The sequence below is a fragment of the Arachis ipaensis genome, chromosome B04 (genome assembly GCF_000816755.2).
Source record: "Arachis ipaensis cultivar K30076 chromosome B04, Araip1.1, whole genome shotgun sequence".
Taxonomy (NCBI): Eukaryota; Viridiplantae; Streptophyta; class Magnoliopsida; order Fabales; family Fabaceae; genus Arachis; species Arachis ipaensis.
The window spans coordinates 25,646,742-25,669,347 of NC_029788.2; the positions used below are offsets into that span (position 1 = coordinate 25,646,742).

The following is a 22,606-nucleotide window of genomic DNA, read 5'->3' on the forward strand; positions in this document are numbered from 1 at the left end:
CGGAGCCCAGAAGGATTACTCTGCAGGAAGCAGGCGCTCCAAACTTTACACCGCAACCGTATCAAGTGCGTCACCCAAATCTGGCTCTAGATTTTGAACTGAAGACTGCGTTAATCAACCTAATACCCAAGTTTCATGGCTTACCTGCTCAGGACCCTATCAAGCACCTCAGAATTTTTCAGATAGCCTGTTCTACTGTTAGGCGTCATGGTGCAGATGAGACTTCTATTCTGCTAACCGCCTTCCCATTTTCTCTTTAGGAAAAGGCGAGGGAGTGGTACTACACTCAACCTGAAGCAGTTGTTACTAACTAGGATACGCTTAGGAGAGAATTCTTGGAAAAATACTTTCCAGCTGAAGTTACTGATAGACTAAGGAAAAAAATTCCCTGCATTATTCAAGGCGAATCAGAGACACTTTATGAGTACTGGGAGCGCTTCAGGAGTCTTCTGGACGCATGCCCCCACCACATGATCGACAAGTTGGTGTTGATCAGCTACTTCACACAAGGCATGAAGCCTCAGGATAAAACTACATTGGATGGTGCGAGTAATGGTTCTCTGAAAAAGTACAAGACCGCGGATGAAACGTGGCAACTGATCAGTGACCTAGCTAAGTCCACTCGGAATGCTAGGCACAGGAACAACCATCCCAAGGCTGTTGCAGATGTTTCTTCTAGCAGTGAGACTACTGCTCTCACACAGACTCTATGTGAGATGACCAACCTACTGAAGCAGATACAGCTGAATCAACAACAACAACCTCAACCTCCCCCACCATAACAGAGTCAATAGTTGGTTCCTCAAAGAGTATGCGGAATATGTGCTGATTATACTCATTACACTGATGAATGTCCGCAGCTCCAACAAGAAGACAACACCTTGGCAGCTACTCACAATTTCTATGACCGCTCGAATCAAGGATACAATCAACAAGGCGGCAATCACAACTAAGGTGGAAACTACAATCAAGGTTGGCAAGACAACTCCAACCAAGGGTGGAGAGACAATTCCAACCAGGGATGGAGAGATAATTCCAACCAGGGATGGAGAGACAACTTCAACAGAGGAGGCAGAGACAACAATAGAAATCAGAGGTGGAACAACAACAATAATAGACAGCAGAACTAAAACCAGCATTACAGAGCACCTCACCAAAGGCAGTCCCAAGCACCTCAGAACAACCAACAGCAGACCCCTCAAATCACTTACCCCCCTTCTTCTTCTAATGATGAGATGCTTCGCACTATGACGTAAGACATTCAGAATACACTTAACTCTACTATGAATGGTCTGAATGCTACTTTACAGGCTCTCGTCTCCCGGATGGATTCACTAATTGCCTCCAATAATCAACTTTCAAGCTCCAGTGCAATTCCTTCTCAATCCTTACCCAACCCCAAAGGTGGCATCAATGCCATCACTTTGAGGTCTGGGACCACACTGCAAGAGAGAAACCATGAGGAGCCAAGCTGAAAGGAGAACATTCAAGTTGAAGATGTTGTTGAGGTAGAAGACGTTGAAGAAGAGGAAGAAGTATAAGACAAGGTTGAAGAAGAAGCAGCTCAACCAGAAAATAGTGCACCAATGGAAGTTGAAGCTACAAGAGATGTCATCCCTATCACCTTTCCACACCTTGCTAGAAAGTCCAGAAAGCAGATGGAGCTCGACCCCAAGATGGTGGAGATCTTCAAAATGGTTGAGGTAACAATTGCCCTTTTTGATGCCATTCACCAGGTACCTAAATATGCGAAGTTTCTAAAGGATTTATGCATGAATAAGGATAGAATACAGGATTTAAAAACTATTCCTCTAGGTAGCTCCATATCTGCTTTAATGGGTACCATACCAGAAAAATGTGGGGATCCAGGGCCATGTATGGTTACGTGTACTATTGGGGTGTAACATTTTCTGACTGCATGTGTGATTTAGGTGCGTGTGTTAGTATAATGTCGTTATCTGTATATGATATTTTGAGACTCCCTCCCTTAAAAAGGTCGGCAGCACGTTTTGTTTTGGCAGATAAAAGCATTATCTCTATGGTTGGAATTGCTGAGGACGTGCTAGTGAGCATTAAGGGGCTCACATTTCCTATTGACTTCTATATTTTGGAGATGCCCCCTAATGACTCAGGAAGACCATCATCCATCTTGCTTGGAAGACCCTTTTTGAAGACTTCAAAGTTCAAGTTGGATGCATTCTCAGGAACTTACTCCTTTGAGATAGATGGCAGAGCAGTGAGCTTCAACTTGGATGAAGCTATGAAACACCCTCTGGAAGATCACTCCATCTTGCAGTGCGACATCATTGATGAGACTGTAGCTGCAGTTTACCAGGAGGAAGTAGAAGAGAAGCACATGGAGCAAGAGGCAAGTGTGGGGACACCCCCTGAGCTTACTGAAAATACCTTGCCACCATCGCTAGCCCCAGATGATCAAGTGCCTAGCCATGAACAGAAAGTGGAGTTAAAGCCCCTTCCATCCCACCTCAAGTATGCTTACCTTGAGGATCATCAGAAGCTCACAGTTATCATTGCAAGGGAACTCACTTCCCAACAGGAGGAGCAGCTACTTAGTGTGCTGAGAAGACACAAGAAAGTAATTGGGTAGAGATTGGGGGATATAGTAGGCATCAACCCTCAAGTTTGTGAGCACAGGATATTTTTAGAAGAGGGAGCAAGGCCTGTCCATCAACCTCAAAGAAGACTGAACCCCACCATCTTAGAAGTTGTCAAGAAGGAAGTGACCAGACTGCTGGAAGCTGATATTATCTATCACATCTCAGATAGCGAATGGGCCAGTCCAGTACAAGTGGTTCCCAAGAAGTCTGGAGTCACAACAGTGAAGAATGAGTACGGAGAGCTCCTGACAACTAGAGTGCAGAATTCATGGAGAGTTTGCATTAATTATAGGCGCCTCAACCAAGCTACTGGCAAGGATCATTACCCCTTTCCATTTATTGATCAGATGCTTGATCGCCTGTTAGGTAAATCACATTACTGCTTTTTAGATGGTTATACAGGCTATTTCAAATTCATATAGCTCTTGAAGATCAGGAGAAGACTACTTTTACATGTCCCTTTGGAACGTATGCATTCAAGAGGATGCCTTTTGGCTTATGTAATGCACCGGCTACTTTCTAAAGGTGCATGATGAGCATTTTCTCTGATCTTATTGAAAGCTGTATGGAAGTTTTCATGGATGATTTTAGCGTATATGGTGATTCATTTAACCTTTGCTTGGATAGTTTAGCTAGAGTATTAGACAGGTGTGTTAGTTCAAACCTTGTATTGAATTTTGAAAAGTGTCATTTTATGGTTAAACATGATATTGTTCTAGGACATGTTGTTTCTAATTCTGGTATTTCTGTAGATCCAGCAAAGGTAGATGTGATTTCTAGTTTACCTTACCCCTCCTCCGTGAGGAAAGTCTGTTCGTTCCTTGGTCATGCAGGTTTCTACCGGAGATTTATCAAGGACTTCAGTAAGGTAGCATTGCCTTTATCTAGACTACTGCAGAAGGATGTTGAGTTCGAGCTGAATGCGGACTGCAAGGAGGCGTTTGATAAGCTGAAGCTTGCCTTTACTTAAGCTCCAATTGTGAGAGGACCCGACTGGAACCAACCTTTTGAGATTATGTGTTATGCCTCCAACCATGCAGTAGGAGCGGCGCTGGCTCAGCGCGAAGGTAAGGATCCTTTTGTAATAGCTTATGCTTCTAAGACCTTAGACGCTGCTCAGTCTAATTATACTACCACTGAAAAAGAGCTTCTGGCTATTGTTTTTGCTCTGGATAAATTCTGAGCCTATTTACTTGGTACTAAGGTGGTAGTGTACTCAGACCATGCAGCTTTAAAATAACTATTAGCTAAAAAAGAGTTAAACCAAGGTTGATACGTTGGATATTGCTGCTGCAAGAATTTGATTTAGAAATTAAGGATAGGAGTGGTTCCCAGAATTTAGTGGTAGACCACTTAAGTCGCCTTGAGCACATTGAGGATGACTCCACTCCTATCAATGAGGCTTTACCATTAGATAGTTTGCACACAATATCTGAAGTAGTCCCTTGGTATGCTCCTATAGCTAATTATCTAATTAGTCATACCTTCCCTCCCAATTTTACTAAGCATCAGAGAGACAAGCTGAAAAGCGAGTCCAAATATTATATATGGGATGACCCATATTTATGGAGGTATGGTGCTGACCAGATAATTAGAAAGTGTGTGCCTCAATCAGAATTTCAGTCCATTTTAGAGGCCTCCCACTCTTCTGAAAGTGGAGGACATTTTGGCCCTCAAAGAACAGCTAGAAAAATTCTAGACTATGGATTCTGGTGGCCCACTCTTTTTAAAGATGCTACTGCCTTCTGTAAATCTTGTTCCCCATACCAATGGTTTGGTAATATATCCAAGAAGGATGAGATGCCCCAACAGCTTATGCTATTTTGTGAAATTTTTGATGTCTGGGGCATTGACTTCATGGGTCCATTCCCAAACTCTAGTGGTTTCTTATATATATTGTTAGCTGTAGACTATGTTTCTAAATGGGTGGAAGTAATTCCTACCCATACTGATGATGCTAACACTGTTGTCTCTTTTGTTAGAAACCATATTATTTGTCGCTTTGGGTCACCATGAGCAATCATGAGTGATCAAGGCACTCACTTTTGTAACAGGAGATTAGCAGGTCTACTGAAGAAGTATGGGATTGTTCACAAAGTAGCAACAGCCTACCATCCTCAGACCAATGGACAAGCCGAGGTGTCTAACAGAGAGATCAAGCACATTCTGGAGAAGATAGTCAAGCCTCATAGGAAGGACTAGAGCACCAGACTTGTAGATGCGCTTTGGGCTTATCGGACAGCATACAAGACATCCATAGGAATGAGCCCCTTCCACTTAGTGTACGGAAAGGCTTGTCACCTCCCAGTGGAGGTGGAACACAAGGCTTTCTGGACTGTACGGGAATGCAACATGGGATTTGAGAAGGCTGGTGCTGAAAGGAAGCTGCAACTGGCAGAACTGGAGACTCTTCGATTCGAAGCATATGACAACTCCAGATTATACAAAGAGAAAGTGAAGGCTGTGCATGACAAGCATATCAAGAGAAGAGAGTTCAGACCTAAGGAGCTAGTTCTTCTTTACAACTCAAGGCTGAGGCTCATGCCAGGCAAGCTGAGATCAAGGTGGGAAGTCCCCTACAGAGTAGAGAAGGAAGAGCCATACGGAGTCTTCCATCTGAGTCATTCTTCAAGTTCCAAATTCATCAAGGTCAATGGACACCGCTTAAAGCTATATCATGGTGAGAAGATGAAGGACAATAAAGAGCTAGAGGTCTTCCTCTTGGAAGATCAACCAACAGAAGCAGATTGAGCTTGTGGACCGTCCAACTTAAGGATGTAAAAGCAAAGTGCTAGGTGGGAGACAACCCACCATGGTATGATCGTTCCGTTTTCATTCCTAGTTTTATTTTCTTTTGTTTTTCCATAGTGTTCATTCATAATTTTTGCATATTCATCTGCATGCTGTATTTTGTATTCTGCATAAAAAAAAAAGAAAGCACACGACGCGCAAGCGTCGCTGACGCGTACGCGTCATATGTGTGTGCGTGAAAAAATAAAAATTGAACAGAGAGTTGGGCAGGAGTGGTGCTGGTGGCGTGCCTTGCACATAACTTAGTCCACACGTACGTGTCCCCCACGCGTACGCGTGACCCTGCAAATCAGCGTAAATGGGTGTATGACCAGAGGGTTATGATAGTGTGGGGCTGGAACTATGCTGGGAGCACAAGCCCCATCACGAGTACTCGTCCCTGACGCGTGCGCGTCATTTTTCCAAAATGGCCATCCACGCGTGCGCGTCCCTGACACGCACGCATCATATGCATTTTTTGCTCTCGTGCGTATCAAACAGAGAGTTGTGCATGCGCAAGATTGCCTTCGCGCCATTCACATAACCACTATCACGCGTACGCGTCCTAGACGCGTACGCATCGCCTGAAAATAGTGCGATCTACGCATACGCGTGATGCACGCGTACGCGTCGCATGCGACGCACAATTTATCCACTTCAGCGCCTGATTTCAAATCTCCTCTCCCCCAATCCTAATTCTTTTCAATCCTAATTATTTCTTCCTTCTTTCTTTCTTCTTCCTTATTCTTTCTTACTTTCTACTAATTTCTTCTTTCCTTCCTCATCTTCTTCATCAAGGTTCTTTTCCTCCTCCCATCTACTTTTTCATTATTTCATTTATTTATGTTTCTTTCTTCTCTATCTTTCTTTTAGCTTACTTATTTATGGTTTTTTTTTCTTTTCTTCTTCATGCATTCTTATGTTGGTATTGGAGTTTTATTTGGGTATTACCTTATTATCTTGACGCTTGGGGTTATTATATGGAGTGGTTTGACAATTGATACTTTAATTTGGATCTCATATACATTTGGATTATATTATTTCTATTCTTATTCTATCTTACTCACTAAGTGTTTGTGAAAAAGCCCTTATGGCATCTTGAACTATATTTTGTTTTACTCTTTTACTTGAATGCCTCTTTTTCACAACCCTTGCACTCCACATGTATTTGGGATTATCATTCACACTTGTCATCATACAAATACTCTCTATATTGGCACATTTAATGATGCTTGAGTTATGCTTCTCATGCCTATTCCTTGCATGCTTTCACCTCTTGCATCTACTTAATTATGAATTGCCGTATTGCTCTTAATTGATGTCTTACCTACATGTTGTAGCTACCATGTATTTGAGCTAACATCTTTCCTTTGGCATTCATTATCACTTGGAATTTTCTCCCTTTCGGTTTTGGTTATCTATATTTAACATTACTCCTTTTTCTTCTTCCTTAGGCATGGGTACCAAGAAAGGAAAAGAGAAGGCCACTGACAAGCCACCGGCTCGGAGAGGAACCGAGAGAACACTGGCAAAGGCACTTCCATCTACCAGTATCAAGCCGCCAATAAAGCGGGTGAAGATGATCATTAAAGTTGATGAATCAGAGAAAGCCTTTCCCACCCGAGACTCTACACGGTTTGCTAATCGTTATTGCGAACAGATGTTCCCCATCCTAGCTGAGAGGAACTACAACAATGAGCATCTACTCATTGTCCCAACACACTTTGTTGATTTTGTGGAGCCTCGAATTGATAGGAGACAGTGGGAATTTTTGAGGAGATAGCCACGGGAGGCCAACTTATCATGGGTAGTGGAATTCTACTCAAACTTCTACTTACCTACTCTGTAGACTGTCTTCGTCCGTCAGCAGCAGGTCCTTGTCTCCGAGAGTGCCATACAAAGAGCACTAGACCTTCTACCTAGTCCAGAGGAATGGGATGCATATCAAGAAGCATATCGTAAACGCCAGATGTATCAGTTCGACTGGGATAGTGTACTTGGAGTTATAGCCCAACCTAGCAGCAAGTGGATCTATGGGCAGCATCGTTCAAAACCCAAGAGCATCTTAGCCCAGTCACTCACCCTGGAGGCTCGCGTGTGGTCACAAATTATGTCCCACTATGTCTTTTCGAGCACTCACGAGTCGACCTTCACAGCAGACATGGCTGTCCTCATCTAGTGCATCCTGACAGAGCAACCCCTCAACCTGCCCCGACACATCTGGGATGCCACGGGAGACGTACAGATAGTGGGTAACCTGCCCTTCCCCTCCTTGGTTTCAGATTTAGTCTCTGCAGCAGGTGTGTCCTCTCGGGCAGGCGACACAAAGGTCATCATCCCTAGAGCCGACCAGTATGTCCCAAATGGGAAGTACATCAGGTCGCCAGTTCCCTCTGTAAGCCAGCCTGCGGGTCCATCTTTGGATACTCCTCCTTCTTCCATTCCACCACCATCCACACCACAAGCACCATCCATCCATCAGATGTTCCTTGATATCCTTGAGCGGTTCGACTGGCAAGACCGGAAAATAGAGCAAATGGAGCACCGTAACAAGCGCATATACAACTATCTGAAGGACTTCATAGTTGGTATACACCCACCTCAAGAACCAAAGGACACCCCAGACTCCCCTTCATCCAATCGTACAGAGAGCCACGGCGAACCAGACACTGAAGGCGACGCTTCCAGCCCTTCCTTTCTCCTTACTGATGGCACGGAGGACCGTGTCAAGCCTTAAGTGTGGGGAGGTCAGTCCTTGACTTCCGGAGGTAACTTCTCTCTCTTAACACTAACATTTGACTTTTTCCTTTGTTAGATAGGATAGATTGCATGTTAATAATTGTTTGCATGTATGTTTTTCTTGGTTAAAGTAATAAGTTTCTTTTCAAGACCCTTTTTTTAGCATTTCACTAATTTAAATTGAAAATTTGTGTTAAACTTATTTGAAGACTGTAATTTGGAACATAGGTTATAGCTAAGAACACACAACCTGTGAGATTTGAGCTTAATTACATGGTTACATTATTTAACCATAATATTTTATTCTTGTATGTTTCCTTCTCTATGATTGTAATCTATACTTTGAGGCCATCATTTGTTATTACCTCACTTATCCCAAATAGCCTACCCTTTCGATAACCTTTGTTTGCCACTTTGAGTCTTTTAATCCCCTTTTGTTCTATATTTTACCACATCACTAGCCTTAAGTGAAAAAATAATTAATTATCCCAAGTGAATCTTTGGTTAGCTTAAGTTAGAGATTGTGTATCAATTAAGTGTGGAGAACTGTGGGAACTTGGGTTGATGAAAGTATACAGTGTTTCATTGACAAAATATTGGAAATTTGGGTACCTACTCATGTGAGACCAGAAAAAATTAAAAATCCATGTGCATTGATATGTTATGTTTACTTTTATATTTTTAATAAAAATAAATAAAAAATATTCAAATAAATAAATAAATAAGGGGACAAAATTACCCCAATGTTAAGTTTAATGAAAGATCAATGCATATGTGATAAAATTAAAGAAAAGTTGATGCATGAGTATGTGATACAAAAGTGGAAATTTTGGGTAACTAGGCATGATTTTAGAGTTACATAGAGTGTGTGTGTGTTTAGGTGAGAGCTTAGGTTAGTCAAAGATTCATATTATAGCTCACTTGGCCATACATATACCATCACCCTTGCCTTAGCCCCATTACAACCTTAAAAAGATCTCATGATGTTTGCATTAGTATACTAAATTTTCGTTGATTGGTTAGATGAAGAACAAAGTTTAGAAAGCATGACTAGAAAAGAGTAGAGTAAATTAACCCTAGACACTTGAGCGATTAGAGTGCATATACACTACCAGTGAGGGTTCAATGCTTGATTCCATGTTCCCTGCTTTCATGAGCTATCTTCTTACAAGTTTACTTGTCTTTTATTGTATGATTTGAATTAGTGGAATCTGGTTTATTTTTGTCTTAAAGAGCTTATTTACTTTTGACCAAGTAGACAGAATCATCTTAGCATATAGTTGCATTCATAGGTTGCATCTCATGAGTCTTACTTTCCCCCATTCATTCCTTTTATCTCCTTGAGCTTAGCATGAGGACATGCTACTGTTTAAGTGTGGGGAGATTGATAAACCACAATTTTATGGTTTATCTTGTGCTCAATTGAGTGGTTTTATCAAGTCTTTGCTCACTTATTCATACAATTTGCATGATTTTACAATTCCTTTCCAATTTTGTTATATGATTGAAAATTTACTTTCTGAGCCTTTAAATTGTACATTTTTAATCCCTCTTTATACCATTCAATGTCGTGATCTGTGCGTTAAGTATTTTCAGGCTTTGTAGGGTAGGAATGGCTTAGAGGATGAAGAGGAAGCTTGCAAAAATGGAAGGAGCACAAGAAATAAAGGAGATAACCAGCCAGAAGCGACGCGCACGCATGGCTCACGCGTGCGCGTGAATTGGAGTTCGCACGACGACGCGTGCGTGTGCCTGACGCGTACGCGTGATACGCAAAAATGACCAGCGACGCGTACGTGTGACTGACGCGTACGCGTGACATGCGCCACCTACAGAAATCGTAGAAAACGCTGGGGGAAATTTTGGGCTGAGTTCGGACCCAGTTTTCGGCCCAGAGACACATACTAGAGCCATGGGACAAGCAAAGACTCAACAGACATTCTCATTCGCATAGTTTTTAGTTTTAGATTGGAATCTTAGAGAGAAATCACTCTTCCTCTAGATTTTCTACACACTCAAAGTTTTTATAATTTATGCTTTTGCTTTGGATATTGAGAAGAGTCACTACCTCCGCTGAAGTTGCTTTTATTCTAGTTTACTTTCTTATTCCTTTACTCTTTTGATTACTCATTAACCCTGTTCAGATACGTATGTTACATTTTGGGATTTATTAATGCAAAGAACTATTTTTACTTTTAATTAATTTTTAATTCCTATTTTATTTAATTTATCATGTCTTCTTCTTATATTTCTGTGAACATTATATTCATGTCAATGGAGTAAACTCCCAACTTGACTTGGGGTTGATTAAAAGGAGACCCTTGAGTTGGAATGCTCAAGTGATTAGTTAAATTGGAAGTTGTTGGCTAATTCTCTATTTACTAACGCTAATCCTTCCATAAGGAGAGGATTACGACTTGCGAATAAGAGTTAGCTCAATCACTTGACTTTCCTTTATTTATTAAAGGTTAACTAAGTGAAAATAACAACCTCTTGATACTACACTTGAGAGAATTCCAACAAGGATAGAACTTCCAATTAATCATTTCCCCGGTCAAGGCTTTTTATTTGATTATATAAATCTCTTTTAATTTACATTGCCTTAATTCACAATCCTTTATTTTTCTGTTCTCCAACTCTCAAAATTTCTCGAAAAACTCCTGACTAATAAAATAGCACCATTTTGTCAACTCGTTGGGAGACGACCTGGGATTCCTACTCCCAGTATGTTCATTCTAATTTTGTGACAACCCTTCTAAATTGATAAGTGGATTTTCGTCGGTTAAGAACTGTACTTACAACGCTGTTCTTACTATAATTTCTTAATTGGCTGATTTCCGCCCGCATCAATTTTTGATAAGATGAAGGCTTGTCACCTCCAAGTGGAGGTAGAACACAAGGCTTTCAGGGATGTACGGGAATGCAACATGGGATTTGAGAAGGCTAGTGCTGAAAGAAAGCTGCAACTGGCAGAGCTGGAGACCCTTCGACTCGAGGCATATGACAACTCCAGATTATACAAAGAGAAGGTGAAGGCTGTGCATGACAAGCATATCAAGAGAAGAGAGTTCAAACCTGGGGAGCTAGTTCTCCTTTACAACTCCAGGCTGAGGCTCATGCCAGGAAAGCTGAGATCCAGATGGGAAAGCCCCTATAGAGTAGAGAAGGTAGAGCCATACGGAGTCTTCCACCTGAGTCATCCTTCAAGTTCCAAATTCATCAAGGTCAATGGACATTGCTTAAAGCTGTATCATGGAGAGAAGATGAAGGACAACAAAGAGCTAGAGGTCTTCCTCTAGAAAGATCCATCGACAGCAGCAGATTGAGCTTGTGGACCGTCCAACTTAAGGACGTAAAAGCAAAGTGCTAGGTAGGAGACAACCCACCATGGTATGATCGTTCCGTTTCCATTCCTAGTTTATTTTCTTTTGTTTTTCCATAGTGTTCATTCATAATTTCTGCATAATTCATCTGCATTAGGCATTTTGCATTCTGCATAAAAAAAAAAAAAGAAAGCACACGACACACAAGCGTCATTGACGCATACGCGTCATATGTGTGTGCGTGAAAAATAAAAATTGAACAGAGAGTTGGGCAGGAGTGGTGCTGGTGGCGTGCCTTGCGCACAAGCAAGTCCACGCGTATGCATCCCTCACGCGTACGCGTCACTGGCGTTTTCACCAGTCCACGCGTACGCGTCCCCCACGCGTACGCGTGACCTTGCAAATCGGCGTAAATGGGTGTATGGCCAGAGAGTTATGATGGTGTGGGGATAGGACTATGCAGGGAGCACAAGCCCTATCACGCGTACGCATCCCTGACGCGTACGCATCGTTTTCCCATCCAGGCCACCCACGCATGCGCGTCCCTGACGTGCACGCTTCGTATACAATTTTGGCACATGTGCATATTAGACATAGAGTTGTGCGTGCACGAGGCTGCCTTCGCGCCATTCGCACAACCCCTATCACGCGTACGCGTGACGCGTACGTGTCGCATGCGACGCACAATTTATCCACCTCAGCGCCTTATTTCAAATCTCCTCTCCCCCAATCCGAATTCTTTTCAATCCTAATTATTTCTTCCTTCTTTCTTTCTTCTTCCTTATTCTTTCTTACTTTCTACCACTCTCTTCTTTCGTTCCTCATCTTCTTCATCAAGGTTCTTTTCTTCCTCCCATCTACTCTTTCATTATTGAATTTATTTATGTTTCTTTCTTCTCTATCTTTCTTTTAGCTTATTTATGGTTTCTTTTTCTTTTCTTTTTCCTGCATTCTTATGTTGGTATTGGAGTTTTATTTGGGTACTACCTTATTATCCTGAAGCTTGCGGTTATTCTATGGAGTGATTTGACAATTGATACTTTAATTTAGCTCTCATATACATTTGGATTATATTATTTTCATTCCTATTCTATCTTGCTCACCAAGCGTTTGTGAAAAAGCCCCTATGGCATCTTGAACTCTATTTTGTTTTACTCTTTTACTTGAATGCCTCTTTTTCACACCCTTGTACTCCACATGTATTTGGGATTGTCATTCACAATTGTCATCATACAAATACTCTCTATATTGGCACATTTAATTTTTGATGCTTGAGTTATGCTTCTCATGCCTATTCCTTGCATGCTTTCACCTCTTGCATCTATTTAATTATGAATTGCCTTATTGCTCTTAATTGATGTCTTACCTACATATTGTAGCTACCATGTATTTGAGCTAACATCTTTCCTTTAGCATTCATTGTCACTTGGAATTTTCTCCCTTCCGGTTTTGGTTATCTATATTTCACATTCCTCCTTTTTCTTCTTCCTTAGGCATGCGTACCAAGAAAGGAAAAGAGAAGGCCACTGACAAGTCCCCGGCTAGGAGAGGAACCAAGAGAACACTGTCAAAGGCACTTTCATCTACCAGTGTCAAGCCGCCAATAAAGCAGGTGAAGAGGATCATTAAAGTTGATGAATCAGAGAAAGCCTTTCCCACCCGAGACTCCAAACGGTTTGCTAACTATTATTGCGAACAGATGTTCCCCATCCTGGTTGAGAGGAACTACAACAATGAGCATCTACTCATTGTCCCAACACACTTTGTTAATTTTGTGGAGCCCTGAATTGAGAGAAGACAGTGGGGATTTTTGAGGAGGTAGCCGTGAGAGGCCAACTTATCATGGGTAGCTGAATTCTACTCAAACTTCTACTCCCCTACTCTGCAGACTGTCTTCGTCCGTCAGCAGCAGGTCCCTGTCTCCGAGAGTGCCATACAGAGAGCACTGGACCTTCCACCTAGTCCTGAGGGATGGGATGCATATCAAGATGCATCTCGTAAGCGCCAGATGTATCAGTTTGACTGGGATAGCGTACTTGGAGTTATAGCCCAACCTGGCAGCAAGTGGATCTACGGGTAGTATCATTCAAAACCCAAGAGCATCTCAGCACAGTCACTCACCCTGGAGGCTCGCGTGTGGGCACAAATTATGTCCCATTCTGTCTTTTTGAGCACTCACGAGTCGACCTTCACAGCAGACATGGCTGTCCTTATCCGGTGCATCCTGACAGAGCAACCCCTCAACCTGCCCCGACACATCCGGCAAGCCATGGGACACGTACAGATAGCGAGTAACCTCCCCTTCCCCACCTTGGTTTTAGATTTAGTCTCTGTAGCAGGTGTGTCCTCTCGGGCAGGCGACACGAAGGTCATCATCCCTAGAGCCGACCAGTATGTCCCTAACAAGAAGTACATCAGGCCGCCAGTTCCCTCTGCGAGCCGGCCTACAGGTCCATCTTTGGATACTCCTCCTTCTTCTACTCCACCATCATCTACACCACTAGCACCATCCATCCATCAGATGTTCCTTCAGATCCTTGAGCGGTTCGACCGGCAAGACCGGCAAATGGAGCAAATGGAGTGCCGTAACATGTGCAGATACAACTATCTGAAGGACCTCATAGTTGTTACACACCCACCTCCAGAACCAAAGGACACCCCAAACTCCCCTTCATCCAGTAGTACAGAGAGCCAAGGTGAACCAGACACTGAAGGCGATGCTTCCAGCCCTCCCTTGCTCCTTACTGATGGCACGGAGGACCGTGACAAGCCTTAAGTGTGGGGATGTCAGTCCTTGACTTCCGGAGGTAACTTCTCCCTCTTAACACCAATATTTGACTCTTTTTTCTTTGTTAAATAAGATAGATTGCATGTTAATAATTGTTTGCATGTATGTTTTGCTTGGTTAAAATAATGAGTTTCCTTTCAAGACCCTTTTTTATAGTATTTCACTAATTTAAATTAAAACTTTTTTGTTAAACTTGTTGAAGATTGTAATTTGGAACATAGTTATAGCTAAGAACACACAACCTGTGAGATTTGAGCTTAATCAAATGGTTACACTATTTAACCATAACATTCCATTCTTGTGTGTTTTCTTCTCTATGATTGCAATCTATATTTTGTTCCATTCTATATGTCCATTTTTTAGTGTATTTACATGCTTGCATATGATTGAGGCCATTATTTGTTATTAGCTCACTCATCCCAAATAGCCTACCCTTTCAATTACCTTTGTTTGCCACTTTGAGCCTTTTAATCCCCTTTTGTTCTATATTTTACCACATCACTAGCCTTAAGCGGAAAAATAATTAATTACCCCAAGTGAATCTTTGGTTAGCCTAAGTTAGAGATTGTGTATCAATTAAGTGTGGAAAACTATGGAAACTTGGGTTGATGAAAGTGTACAGTGTTTCATACACAAAATATTGGGAATTTGGGTACCTACTCATGTGAGACCAGAAAAAATTAAAAATCCATGTGCATTGATATGTTATGTTTACTTTTATATTTTTAATCAGAAAAAAAAAACAAAAAAAAATATTCAAATAAATAAATAAATAAGGGGACAAAATTACCCCAATGTTAAGTTTAATGAAAGATCAATGCATATGTGATAAAATTAAAGAAAAGTTGATGCATGAGTATGTGATGCAAAAGTGGGAATTTTGGGAAGCTAGGCATGAATTTAGAGTTACATAGAGTGTGTGTGTGTGTTTAGGTGAGAGCTTAGGTTAGTCAAAGATTCATATTATAGCTCACTTGGCCATACATATACCCTCACCCTTACCTTAGCCCCATTACAACCTTAAAAAGACCTCATGATGTTTGCATTAGTATACTAAATTTTTGTTGATTGGTTAGATGAAGAACAAAGTTTAGAAAGCATGACTAGAGAAGAGTAGAGTAAATTAACCCTAGACACTTGAGCGATTAAAGTGCATATACACTACCAGTGAGGGTTCAATGCTTGATTCTATATTCCATGCTTTCATGAGCTATCTTCTTACAAGTTTACTTGTATTTTATTGTATGATTTGAATTAGTGGAATCTGGTTTATTTTTGTCTTGAAGAACTTATTTACTTTTAACCAAGTAGACAGAATCATCTTAGCATATAGTTGCATTCATAGGTTGCATCTCATGAGTCTTACTTTTCCCTATTCATTCCTTTTATCTCCTTGAGCTTAGCATGAGGACATGCTAATGTTTAAGTGTGGGGAGATTGATAAACTACTATTTTATGGTTTATCTTGTGCTCAATTGAGTGGTTTTATCAAGTTTTTGCTCACTTATTCATAAAATTTGCATGATTTTACAATTCCATTCAATGTCGTGATCTGTGCGTTAAGTGTTTTCAGACTTTATAGGGCAGGAATTCCTTAGAGGATGAAGAGGAAGCTTGCAAAAATGGAAGGAGCACAAGAAATAAAGGAGACAACCAGCGGGGAGCAACGCGCATGCATGGCTCACGCGTGCGCGTGAATTGGAGTTCAAACAGCTACGCGTGCGCGTGCCTGACGCGTACGCGTGATACACGAAAATGACCAGCGACGCGTACGCGTGACTGACACGTACGCGTGACATGCGCCACCTGCAGAAATCGCAGAAAATGCTGGGGGCGATTTTGGGCTGAGTTTGGACCCAGTTTTTGGTCCAGAAACAAAGACTAGAGCCAGGGGACAAGCAGAGACTCAACACACATTCTCATTTGCATAGTTTTTAGTTTTAGTTTTGAATCTTAGAGAGAAATTACTACTTCCTCTAGGTTTCCTTTACATTCATAGATTTCTATTTTTGATGCTTCTGCTTTGGATATTGAGAAGAGTCACTACCTCCGTTGAAGTCGCTATTATTCTAGTTTGCTTTCTTATTCCTTTACTCTTTTGATTACTTATTAACCCTGTTCAGATAAGGATGTTGCATTTTGGGATTTATTAATGCAAAGAACAATTTTTACTTTTAATTAATTTTCAATTCCTATTTTATTTAATTTATCATGTCTTCTTCTTATATTTCTGTGAATGTTATATTCATGTCAATGGAGTAGACTCCCAACTTGACTTGGGGGTTGATTAAAAGGAGACCCTTGAGTTGGAATGCTCAAGTGATTAGTTAAATTGGAAGTTGTTGGCTAACTCTCTAGGCACTAACGCTAATCCTTTCCAAGGGAGAGGATTAGGACTTGTGAATAAGAGTTAGCTCAATCACTTGACTTTTCTTTATTTAGTAAGGGTTAACTAAGTGAAAGCAACAACCTCTTGATACTATACTTGGAAAAATCCAATAAGGATAGAACTTCCAATTAATCTTTCCCCGGTCAAGGCTTTTTATTTTGAATATATAAATCTCTTTTAATTTACATTGCTTTAATTTATAATTATTTATTTTTCCGTTCTTCAACTCTCAAAATTCCTCAGAAAATTCCTGACTGATAAAATAGCACCATTTTGTCAACTCGTTGGGAGACGACCTGAGATTTCTACTCCCAGTATTTTCATTCTAATTTTGTGACAACCCTTCTAAATTGATAAGTGGAATTTCGTCGGTTAAGAACTGTACTTACAACGCTGTTCTTACTATAATTTCTTAATTGGCTGATTTTCGCCTCCATCAACATCACCGTATATTCATAATGACCATATCGTGTCCTAAAAGCAGTTTTCAGAATATCTTCACCTCTAACCCTTATCTGATGATACCCGGATCGCAAATCAATCTTAGAGAACACACCGGCACCCTGTAACTGATCCATTAGGTTGTCGATTCTAGGTAATGGATATTTATTCTTCACAGTAACCTTATTCAGTTGCCGATAATCAACCCACAAGCGCATACTTCCGTCTTTCTTCTTTACCAGCAACACTGGCACTCCCCACAGAGAAACACTTGGTCAGATAAAATGTTTACCCAATAGATCTTCCAGCTGAGCCTTCAGTTCAACCATTTCTAAAGGTGACATCCTGTAAGGAGTAATCGAAATCGGACCGGCTCCAGGCACCAACTCAATTGCAAATTCAACCTCCTAGTTAGGTGGAAATTCATTAATATCATCCGGAAACACGTCTGGAAATTCACATACAACTGGAATCTGCTCTAAACTCTGATCATCACCTGATACTCTCGCAGTTAATAACATAATACCCTGACATTCAGTTCCAGAACAATTTACTATCATAGAGTTCAAATAGTAATTATTCACCACAACCGGCGCTTTCGACCCTTCCGGCATAAACTGTACTGACTTCTCAGAACAATCAAGCAAAATATGATTCTTGGATAACCAATTCAATCCCAAGATGAGATCAAGACCAGTCATCGGCAAACAAATCAAATCATGCACAAATTCATGTTGTACTCGAAATGGAACTTGTGGACATCCTAATCTAGTCACCATGGCTTCATGAGTAGTGTTATGCACTTTCAAATCATAACCTAAAACCACCATCCTCAATCCTAATTCATTAGCCTTTTCAAATGCAATAAATGAATGAGTTGCTCCTGAATCAAATAAAGCATTTAAGATTTTACCATCTATTTAACAGTTACCTCTAATCAGTGTCTCAGATCCCTCAACACCTGCTGTAGAAGTGCTATACACTCTCCTTGGTTGTTGTACCCTACCAGTTTCATACTTCTTTTTCTCCGGACAATTACTGGCCAAGTGCCCGGGCTGTCCACAAAAATAGCATACCCCAAGTCCTGATCTGCATGGAACTCCAGGATGATACTTCCCGCACCTCTGACAGTTCAAATCCTGTTGTGGCTACTTCCCAAACCTTCTTCCTTGATTAACATTAGTATTCGGCCTTCTGTAATTGCCCTGGCCTCGATTCTGCTGTGGGACAAAGCCTCCACGCTTGAAATTCCTACATCTCAGAGCAAAGTTTCTTCCTGAAGTCTTTTGAAAGGGAACCCTCAAACTTCCTTTCTCTGCTGCCGCTTTCCTCACACATTCCTCAGCCACCCTACTCTTATTCACCAATTCAGAAAATACTCTGATCTCCATTGGGGCAACGAAGCTAAGAATATCACTCCAAAGACCTCCCTCTTATTTAATACATTTTCACTAAGCAAAATCTTCAGGCGCACCTTGATAGATATGAGAAAAGCTACATAACTCCTTAAACCTACTAGTATACTCAGTAACGGTCATTTGGCCCTACTTTAATTTCATCAATTCAAGTTCCTTGGCATTTCTGTCTGAACTAGGAAAGTATTTCTTATAGAACTCTGTTCGAAAGACCTCCCAAAGAATCACAGCGCCATCTGGCTGCAGGATACGTCGTGTCCCCTGCCACCAATACTGAGCCTCACCTTGCAGCTGATAAGTTCCAAACTCAACCCATTGCTCCTCAGGAACCTGTTGAGCCTACAGTGCCCGTTCCATTGCCTGAATCCAATTGTCTGCATCAGTGGGATTTGAGGTTTCCCTGAAGGTCGGAGGGTGAACTTTCATAAATTTCGCAAGTGTCATAAGGCCTTCTTCGTCATTATTATTCCCGTGATTACCCTGGTTTATCTGATTACCCAATGCCTCGGCTGTCGCCTGCATAGCTGCAGCCATATTTCCCAGAGCAGCCATAAAGTCTATTGGATCATTCCCTGCCAGGCCAAGAGTAACGGTGCCTATCCTACCTCTACCTCGCACGCGACCGCGTCTGCGAGTCGACATCTGGTCCCTATACACACCAAACAAGTGATATTAAGTTTATCAGTCTCAATATCGCATGTCTAATGCTTTAAGTTCCAAATACATGCTCACAAACGTTTATACCATATATATCAGTCAGATATCCTAATAGCACATTAACACATATACAGAGAATGCACAGATGCAAAATCAGTCCATCTTTCAGGCTCAATAGGAACAAACTGCTTTGATACCATAATGTAACACCCTACCACACAGAGATTTATGCTTAAGTTGTAAAACAGAGGTGATGTGGTATTATGACCTCTAAAATAAAAAGTGTACATATAATAGCAGAAAGAATATAATAGACTAGGAGCTTTGAAGAACAGAAGAAATAAAAATCGCAAAATAAAAATGCAACGCTCAGAGAACGAGTTAACTTGCGTACTAAGAAAACTACAGCTATCAGTTATAAGATCACAAAAGTATGAATAGAGGGCCAAAGATACAAAATAAAAAGCTCCTAACTCAGCCTACGAATTTAAAGCTGGCCGGAGAATATATATACACATATATATACATATCCAAAATCCAAATTTACATAAACAAAATCATGTCTCTCCATCAGCCTCTAAGAGGGTCAAAAGGATCAAGTCATGCGGAGAGGAAACTAAGTACGTATATATACATAACAGTACAACAAAATAACCCGATAACCACTTCGCTTCAGAAGTCCAGATGCCTAGCGAGGTGCCTTTCGACCTGCATCTGAAAAATAACAACATAGTATGGGGTGAGAACCAGAGGTTCTCAATATGGTAAAGGTGCCACACATATAAGATATAGGGTCCTGGGAATGCCAGAGGCAATCCTAGAACGCCAGAGGCAATCCTAAAATGCCGACACTCAGATTATTAAGCTTAAAGTATTAAATAGAAACCATAAAAGGTAGTTTTCTAAGAGTATCTAAGCCTAACTTAACTTAATCTTTAATCTAGTCTTACCGCCTTTCCTCCGTACCTCCATCTCCGACAACATATCACAGATAAATAAACAGATAAAGGCAAACACAAGAAGGTTACAAGTACTGCAGGTAGCAAATATACAGTTAACATAGCAAATACACTTAGGCACACCCAGTTAATGCACAAACAAGTAATTTAAGTAATATGCACATGATGCATGCCTGTCCTATGGCTGATGAGTCTCATCTGTCGGTTATCAAGCCAACTCGACAAGTCCGGTTTGCTAAACCTTTGGACGCATCCCTATGAGTCTATGCATAGCTTTTTCTCTCATATATATATATATATATATATATCAAATCGCTCAATGAGGGTACCATTCCCGGAAATTTATAAGTGCCCGGTCACCCTTACGTCGTAGGGTCAATAGAGTATCGAGTTTTTGACCTGGTACACGTGGTGGCAAGCCACGGTACTTTACCCAGGGAATCTCGTATCTCAGATCATTTGATTATTCAAGCCAAATATCATACATAATCATTCATAGCATTTTCATATCCAATTCATCACTTTTTTAGCTTTACTTCACCTCCAAGTTATCCTCTTTTCCTAACTTCATCTAACTATCAGGTTTAATACTATTATTTATGACTAAAAGAACGAAAATAGAGGTTCAAAAGTTTGAAATATAGTTTAAAACTCAGAAAAATCATGTTTGCTGAAAAAGAGGCCACGCGTACGCATGGGAGTGTAAAAATGCAACTCTCGCACGCATCTTTTTGTCATGCGTACGCGTGAATATGAATGCTGATCCATTATGCGTACGCATAGGGCTACTCGCGTACGCACAATCAAATATCCCATGACCACGCGTACGCGTGGACGTACATTTCTCCAAAAACCTGATTAGGCAGAAAGCTACAGAATTACAAATTTTTAACCAAACTTCCGACGCACATAACTTAATCATTTTAAATCGTTTTTCATCCGTTCTTCAAACGGCATAAACTTCAGGAATCCAATTTTCATTTAAAACAAGTTGGAAACAAATTGAGGGTCCGAAATTCAAGTTATAGCTCACCGAAGTTCAGTCCAAAACTAAATTTTGCAAAATTCCCCAAACCTCACTTTCATTCAAAAGTTCCATTCTATTCACTACCAAACCTACCAATTCAACTCAACATACCCTTCCTCATCACCATATCAATCACCACAATAATCATACTTCAAATCATCAACAAATTCATCAAATCACCACTAACCATCAAGCATCATCAACCATAAATTTACATTCTCAAACCTTTAATAAACAAACTTATCAATTCACTAATTAGTTAACAAACACGAAACCAAATCAACTAGTTAACAACATACTGAGCAATAATTATATACACATACATTCCAACCTATCCTATAGTCATCTTGTAAACTCCGCAAAAATCGATAAATTATTAGTTAATAAATTGAATTTTAATTAGGAAAGCTAAAAATGCAAAACTAATAACAGAATAGGATAGAGCTCGTCAAAAATGAGAATTTTGATACCAATTTTGAAAATTTGGCCCAAAATCGGACCAGAAGGGCTGAACTGGTTGAACCGGGGCCCAAACCGGGCCCGTGGGTCCAACCGGATCCAAACACTTAAATGAAACAGCAGCTTTCTTCTTTCTCATTAGCTGCTGGATGCCATAACAGAAAGGGAGAGGAGGAGAGCTCCCTAACCCTAACCAAATACTCCAACCACCATATCTTCCTCGTTTGAGCTCCGATCGCCGCACCGTTTGCGACCATGCGCTCAGCGCGTCGAGCTCTACCTTTTTATCCGAACAATTTTACCGGTAAGACTCATATTTGGTTCAGATTCTCTATCCCTCTTTCTTTGGTAAACTTGAAAACCTATGGTGAATCTTGTCCAATTTTTGTGTTCTAGATTCAAGTTAGCTTCCGGAACTTGTGGGATCAAGCTATTGAGCATATGGGTATGGTAAGAATATCCTAACCCTATCTCAATCTTGTATTTATGATGGGAAAACTGAAATTAGAACATGTATATGTATTAGGTGTAGATTAAGTGGGTATATAAGCATTGGAATTGACTTGGGAGTAATTGGAGGCTTGTTGGTGATCAAGCTTGGTTTGGGGGATATTTTAATTGAGCTTGGAGGGGCTGTAATTTTGAGTTGTTAGGCTGCCTTGGGTGAACCAAGTGATCGGCCAAGGTATGGTTTAAGTTTCGCACGTTTAATATTTACGGTGTTGTGAAAACTTAGGTTAGAAGAACCATAGGTAAGTTGAATTCGTTAATGGCATTTAATGAGTAGCTTTGTATTGTTGTTAGTATAATTGTTGATGAACATATATTGGAATTATGAGACATTGAGGTTATTAATTTTATGCTCTTGGACTTGCTTATAATGGGTTGTGTTCAAGCTTCCTCCAAGTTCCAATATCCACAATTTCAAGCTCTAATTATTTATTCACAACCTAATACACATTCAAAACACATCTATACCCAATTTAATACCCAAAGCTCAA

At 40.7% G+C, this 22,606-nt stretch overlaps 1 long non-coding RNA gene across 1 annotated transcript; it reads left to right on the forward strand.

The window, feature by feature from the left end:
* On the forward strand, positions 1,583-22,352 carry LOC110270991. The gene is made up of 4 exons (XR_002360861.1): positions 1,583-1,592; positions 2,598-2,604; positions 22,002-22,055; positions 22,132-22,352. It is a non-coding gene; the product is annotated as an uncharacterized LOC110270991 (long non-coding RNA).